Genomic DNA, 8,148 nt, shown 5'->3' with positions numbered 1-8,148 from the left:
GGAGCAGTTTAAAGACTGAATTTTCCAGTCCTGCAGAAGGAGTGAAAGGAAAAATCCGTGGTGTTGCTGGTCTCCAGCATTTGATTACTTTCCCAGTAGTAAAACTGGAAGCGTGTTATTAAATCCCAGCATTTTAGGAAGAACGGGATCAACTGGGAATTCCTGTCTCCCTCATTTCACTTCCTGCTTTAAGGACCATTTGAACAGAAGAAAAAATGTGATAAATATGAATTCTAATTATATCCAGTTTAACACCCCAACCAGCAAAGCAGCTCAAAAGTAAAAGGAATTCAGCACATGCCTTAATTTTCCATGATAATTCCCAAAAACAATTCCTCTTGGACATCCCTGTGAGAGAAACTGGGTGATGGAACAAAACTTAACACATCTCTAGTTCAATTTAAAAAAAAATGAATACCTCAAATAAACAAGGAAATATTCCAGGGAAGAGAGAGGTAAGAAAGAGGGGCAGGTGAAGGAAAGTTGGAGGGGAAAAATAGGAATATTTCAAGGGCACAGGGGCAACATAACATGGAGAAACAACTCCAGGTTGCCCAAAGAAGGTGTGGGAACGTGGAAATGTTCAAGGATGGGCTTGGAGCATTTGAGGTGTGTGGTCTGTTTGAACAACACCCCAGAATTTCCAAACTCCACTTTTAACGTGCCCAAGGAGAAGGAGATTTCAGCCAACAGCTCACAGGGTGTTTTTCCTGCTCTGCCAGGCTTTCCCGGGCCAGGAAGAAAATTCCAGAGGCAGGGACGGAGTGTAGAAACTCCAGCTGTGAGATGGATGGAAAATGCTGGATGGAAAATGCTCCACAGAAGGAGAACTCCTGAATCAGCAGCAGCTGGAAAAAACATGAAATGAAGAATTTTAAAAAATATATAATTAATGGTGTAAAAAGGGGTTAATTTTTTCCCCCACAATCTTATTTTTTTTGCCAAAGAAGGAAGAGAGATGACAGGAATGAAAGAGACCCTGTTTGCCTCTGATTGTCTGCCAGGAGCACCAGGACTTTAATCCTGGAGTGGAAACTAAGAAGGAGCCTAAGGAGAGGTGGGGTTGGAGGTTTTGTGGAATTTCTGGTGGAAAATTTGGAATACAACGGCTCTGTATTCCAGCTACCCTTCCTCTCAGACTGGCAGAAAAATGCAAACACCAGAGAGCTCCTAAAGGGCTTTGGACAACTTTTGAGGATTTCTTGCTGTTTTTCCTCTTTCCACCCTGAAGTACACCAGCAATAAAATCCTGTGGATATTCCAGCCCTGGAAGCGTCTCCAAGGCCAGGCTGGACAGGGCTTGGAGCAGCCTGGGACAGTGGGAGGTGTCCCTGTCATGGCAGGGGTGGCACTGGGATCAGCTTTAACTTCCCTTTCACCCCAAACCATCCTGGGATTCTGTGAAAATAAAATAAATATGTCTAATTTTTCCCTATAATTAAATTCCACCCACAATTTTTTGAGCTTAATTAAAAAAAAAAAAAAGAAAATAAACAAAAGAAAGAGGAAAATCCATTAGGAAATCCTTTGCACCTCTTTAGAGTTAAGATGTGACTGGTCCAAACTGACATCTGTGTTCTTCCTACATTCCCAAAACACATAAAAAGCCTCCCTTGCTGATGATATCAGCTGGCTTTGAAAGCCCACAGCAGATTTATTATTTCCTTCGGAAAAAAATGCACTTTGTTCTTCCTACAAGATCGTTCCCATCGGCTCCAGCGTGCCAGAAGAAGCTGCTCTGGGAAGAAGCCAAGGAGATGGAGACAGCGTGGGGGACCCTCAGCACAGACTATTTGTGGGCTAGGGGAGAAAATCTTGGTGTAATTTTGGATGCCTGCAGTTGCTGTGAGTCAATGAGAAAGCTCGAGAGGTCTCATTAAGGGATGTCACTCCAAGATCCCATCTTTGTTCCCTTCGTTTTCCTTTAGGCTGCTCCCAAGCTGGCTGAAAAGGAATCTTTGTGAGAGAGGATGAGATGAACTTTGGGAGTTTGAAGGCAAAGATGGCCTGGACAGATTTGGTGCAGTTATTTCGCTCTTGTGGTGGAGCTGACTGTGACAGAGCTCTGAAAGCTCAGCTGTGTTTCCTTCCTGCTGTTCCAGCATCTTTTTTGGGATGAGCAGAGAGTTCCTGGGATACAAATTCAACGATCCAGGAGCGGTGGAGTCCCCATCCCTGCAGGGATCTCAAACCCACGTGGTTGTGGCACCTGGGGACCTTGGCAGTGCTGGACTCGATGACCTCAGAGGGCTTTTCCAGCCTGGAAGATTCTGGGATTGAAGTGATGCAATCCAGGCTGAGCTCCTGCCAGGAGCTTCCCCAGCAGGGTTTGATCCCAGGTTCCATTCCCTGTTCCTCACTCACTCCTGGATCCAGGACGTGCTGGGCTGTCCCCCGTGGGTCCCTTTGGCTGCTGGCACTGCCACCAAACCCGGCTGCAGGGCAAAGCTGGGACACGGATTCCACAGTTCAGCTGAGCCCTGCTGCGAGCCCAGCTCTGGAAGCAGTTCTGGACACAATTCCAGGCTGGTTTGGGTTCAAAGGGATCTTAAAGCTCATCCCATTCCGTTGCCTTGCCATGGGACACCTCCCACTGCCCCAGGCTGCTCCAGCCTGGCACTGGACACTTCCAGGGATCCAGGGCAGCCCCAGCTGCTCTGGAATTCCATCCCACCCAGGAATTCCCAATTCCCAACCTCCCATCCATCCCTCTGGCAGTGGGAGCCATTCCCTGGCTCCTGTCCCTCCATCTCTTTTGTATATGCACTATTATATAACATATAAACTATAATTATCAAACAACTTCACTTTTTCCCCTTAAATTAATAGCAATTTCCAGGGAATTTCAAATGAGAGTCGTGGCGTTACAGCTGTTCCAAGGAATCCTCTCATCCACCAGGCGAGCAGGCAATATGTGGAGGGATTTCTAACGAAGGATAAACCCAATTTCTCCTCTCTGCTCCCTCCCCAGGACCCTTTGGTGTCCCAGGCACGGAGCCGAGCTGTCTGCTCCTCACAGAAACCAGAGGAGCTGGAAAATTGCATCAGGGCAGAGATAAATCCCTCACCTGGGAGCAGCAGGGATCCACAGGAGCAGGGAGGAATGCGAGATGAGATCTCCCACAAACGATAGTAACTGGGCAACACAGAACCTGCACAATCCGCTGAAATCCAGCCCTTGCCCCGCAGAGGATTTGCAAAAGTGCTGCTTTCCCAATTTTTTTTTCCACTCTTGGAATGCACAGATATCTTAAAAAAATCCTAAGTGTGCTTTTGTGGTTCTTCCCGCAAAATTAAAAATTCAGATTTAATTATTTTTTTCAAATCTTCACTACGAATCTCAAACGGTGAATATGATTTATGGCTTCCTTGGAAGTGGAAACCTGTGGGAGCCCAACCCCTTTTCACACTTTTTCCTGCTGATAATTTTTTTTGGCACATTTTCAAGCTCATTAGCTGCCACTTGAATGATTCTGTTCCTAAAATAGCACAGTGGAAACTCATTTTCTCCGGACTATTTTCATCCCAGAAAAATTTTCATCACTAAGATGAGTTGCATGAAAAACAGAAAGGCTGAGAAAATAATTCCTTGTGCAAGGATGATGAATGCTCAGGCAAAGAGCAGCGGTCGTGGCTCAAAAATGGGAGAGGCAAGGATTCTAATCAGGAATGGGAATGAGATTAAGCTCTCCAGGCCCCTAGAAGTGTCCAAGGCCAGGCTGGACAGGGCTTGGAGCACCCCGGGATAGTGGAAATGTCCCTGCCATGGCAGGGGTGGGATGGGATGAGCTTTAAGGTCCATCTCAACCCAACCCATTCCATGTTCCCAGCATGGTTTTGGACTGGGATTCAATCCAGTTCAATCCATGGCAGGGGTGGGATGGGATGAGCTTTAAGGTCCATCCCAACCCAACCCATTCCATGTTCCCAGCTTGGTTTTGGACTGGGATTCAATCCAGTTCAATGGGAACAGCTCCATTGGAAAGGGAGAAAAGCTCTGGTGATCCTGATCTTCCCCAAGTCCTTCGGCCTCACACTCCTCCTCCTGCTTCTCCCTGTTTCCCCTCCCTGTCCTGCTTCCCAGAGCCTTCTGCAGACACCCACATCCTCCCACGCCAGGGATTTAGGGCAGGAAAGAGAGGGAGACAAAGGGCTCAGCCAGCAGAGGAGGGAAAACCTCAGAGGGAGGGAGAAGAAGGAGCAGAGCTCAAACCTCACAGCACCAGAGAAAGGCCCAAGGGTGGGTGGGAGCTGCTCACCCACGGACATTTCCTGACAGAATCAGAGGGAAAATTCCATCAACGTTGGAAGGGTCCTTAAAGGTTGTCCCCCTTAAATTCAGCCCGGGCACAACAGATCCATGGAATGGGTTGGGTGGGAAAGGACCTTGAAGCTCATCCCATTCCGCCCCTGCCAGGGCAGGGATGATTTCCACCACCCCAGCTCCCTCCAAACCCCGTCCAGCCTGGCCTGGGACACTCCAAAAACTCCTCCAACCAGACTTTGAGAGCAACTTGACAAGGATCAGCAGTCGCAGCCCTTTTCCAGGGATGCAGGACACTCCAAGCTGTGTTTGGGAGTTCTAACTTGTTTTTCCAACACATTAGTGAATAATTTATCTTGTTAATCTGAAAGGCTGGAAAGAGATCACTGTCTTCAAGATTGATGGCAGAAACTGGAGGGGGGGAAGGGGAACATGAAACAAAATGCCTTCAAGAGCAATTTGCTCATGCAAAATGATTTATGGCTGATATTTTATTAGTGGGGGAATTTATGGAAGCGTTCTTGCGAGATTTAGGAGCCAATCCTATTTTCCTGGACCACAAGTGGAGGGGCATTTTAAGAGAGGGAGAGGTTGTCCCATAATTAAACACTGCTCATGATTTGCAGCACCTGCAAATGAAAAATCCCTCCCTCAGCCTGAGCTGATTTATAGGTGAAGGTTTTGGTGAGTGCTGAAAAACCTTTACTCAAAAATCTCCTGGAAATTTCCAGTGAACTGTCACAGAGGGGGGTTTATTCTTCCCTTTAGATTGTAAATTAAGCTCTGACCAAACCAGGTTTCTGCAAAGCCAGAGCCTGTGCAAAGCTGGTCTTAGCTGAACACAAACTTCCTGTGGCAAGGAATTCCGTGGGGAAAATGTTCCTGCCCTCCCTGCAGGTGTGTGAGCCCCAAACCTGCAGACAGAAAGGAAATCCTCATTCCCACGGGATTTTGGAGCTCGTACCTTCAGGATCCAGCCTGGGTCTCCCAGGGACAGGGAAGGCAGAGGTGGTGCCATCGTCCAGAGTGAAGTCAGGAGTTCTGACACCCCCAAGAATCAGATCCCAAACGGGGAGGGTGGAGGGAAAAGCTGCTTGGAACACGGAGGATTAACACCAATATCTATTGGTCCAGCATATCATCAAACACTTTAAATCCATTTCACGTCATACATTTGCATTATATATAAACTATTTATGTATCTGGTTTTATAAAATATATTTAATGCATCTGATTGTCTCTTAGGAAATGGCTTCAACAGCCAGCAGTGGATCTTGCTTCCCTGGAATGAAAAATGCAATTTCTCCCCTCAAAATCTCTTTTCCTCTATAACTGTGGAGCAGAGCCCAGCCCTGATTTCCCCTGTCATCGTTTGCAGCCTCCTCAAATTCATTTTCAGTCGCTGAGCCCAGCATGAATGCCACCATTGTTGCCCCCTATCAGTGCCCAACGCTAGGGTTACACCGCGTTGGGAAATCTGCAGCTTTGGGATCACCCCTCCTCACCAGGAGCAGGTTTGGGGGGGCTTTAAAGGCATTCCAGGGTGTAAATAAATATATCCATTAAATAAATATTATGTGTTATTGATATTTATATTTTAAACATAATATTTATTAATTTATAACTATTTATATTATTATATAATAATAGAATAAATGTAATAAATATAGTTAAATATAATAAAATAAATATATTTAAATATAATATAAATAGAAATATAAAATAGTTTTAGTAAATCTATTAATATATTTACATTATATAATACATTATATAGTTATAGAAAATCTATTAATATATTTACATTATATATAATATATTATATTTATTATTTATTATGAAAAATATTTTAAATTTGTTATATAATCTATATAATAATACAAACCAATAAATATAATCTAATAAATATGATCTAATTAATATAATATAATATAATATAATATAATATAATATAATATAAATATAATAATATAATATAATATAATATAATATAATATCATATCATATCACATCATATCAATATAATAATATAATATAATATAATAATATTATATTATATTATATTATATTATATTATTTTATAATTATATTATAATATAATATAATTATTATATAATATAAATAAAAATATAAATAAAATTATATAATAAAACAATATAAATATTAATTTATACTATAATAAAATATTTATTATAATATAAAATATTATAATAAATACAAGAATACAAATAAAAAATATATAATATAAATAAAAATTATTTAACCTCTAATTAGAACTAAAAATACAGATTTGAGTGCCTGGGCAGGAGGGAAAACACAATTCCCTGCACACAAACATCCTCCCATGGGCTCCAGCTCCCTGGATTCACGGAGTTCAGGCTAACAATGGGAACAGTGAGGGGATCCCGGCAGGAAACACAGAGCCATTGAGGGTCCCATCCTCCCAAAGCCCATTCCTGCTCTCTTAGATTTCAGCAGATATGGGAAAACTTGAGCAAATTTGATGTAATTGCCGTGCACTTTGCAGCTTCGGTTCCCTGAGCCCTGGAGCAGGGTGACATCCAGCTCTGCCATCCCTCGGGATCGCCCCAGCTTCCCTTGGCCTGGGATTGCAATGGAAAAAATCAAAATAAAATCCAAAAAAATTCAAATTCCTGCCCTTCTTGGTGGTTTTTTCTGGATTTTTGGGTGAATCTCGTGCTGTTTCATGGAGGCTGGGGACAGTCAGAGGGAGGAGGGCAGAGCCAGCCAAGCTTTTCACGTGGGACAAATTGCTCTGGGTTTGTTTGGCAGGAATTTCGTGTTCCTGCTGGCTGTCCCCTTTGAACCCAGGCAGGATCAGCCACCAGATAAACCCCTCCAAAATCTGCTCTAGTGCACCTCTGACAGCTTCAGCAATAAACCCATTTGGATAAATACAAAGTAGGATGGTTTTTATTCTCTCTGGGCAACATTTCTGATTTTCCTCCTGATTTACAGGCCATGGGCCAACCTAGAAATGTGGATTTGGTATTTTTGGGGGTTTTTAAGGTTGCTGTAAAATATAAACTGCAGCAACTTCAAAATTCAGCCCTGTTTGTTATTGAAAGTGAGGAGAATTCCAGTCACCCCCTCCCTTCTCTAGTTCACAAAGGACATTTTGGTCCTTCAATGTCCCAGAATTAAAATTTTTAATGCCACAAAACTGGCTGGGGTGACAAACATGTCCAGCTTAGCCCCTGATTTAATTATCTCAACATTTTAAAAATGATTTTTTATTTTATATTTATTTATAAATTAATTCTATATTGTATTTATATATTATTATCTATTTAATATCCATTATAGTTATTTATGTTCTTAGACCTAAAACATGTCTTATAGTTATCTACTTGTTTAAATATTATCTATATTATTAACATTTTAATGTTATTTTTAAGGAACATTTTTAACACTGTTAACATTTATAATATAAAATTACATTTGTTAATTGTTAATTAAACCAGGCTCACTGTCTTTGAATAGATCCCTTCTGACACACAAATATTTCTTCAGAGAGAGCAAATATAGATATAATTACACAGTGCAACTGCAGGAGAAAAATTAGAATTACCCAAGCATTGAAACCACTTGTTTTAGGTTTTTTTTCCACAAAACTTTTATGAGGAGAAGCTTTTCCAGAGGTTCAATTACTGCTTAATCCTTGGGAGTATCAGGGATTTAAAAAGCTGGATCTGGACACCAGGGCAAGACAAGGTTTGATGTTTTTAGCTCTGGTTAAATCTGGTTAAATGGACTAAAAATCCCAAATAAAATCCCATTAAAAAGGCACAAAATTACACCAGGACTTGTAGTTTGGAGAAACAAATGGGATTTTTAAAAAATATTCTATTTTAATTTATTGTGCT

This window comes from Passer domesticus, chromosome 10 (assembly GCF_036417665.1).
Source record: "Passer domesticus isolate bPasDom1 chromosome 10, bPasDom1.hap1, whole genome shotgun sequence".
In the NCBI taxonomy this organism is placed as follows: domain Eukaryota; kingdom Metazoa; phylum Chordata; class Aves; order Passeriformes; family Passeridae; genus Passer; species Passer domesticus.
This window is presented reverse-complemented; position numbering follows the sequence as displayed.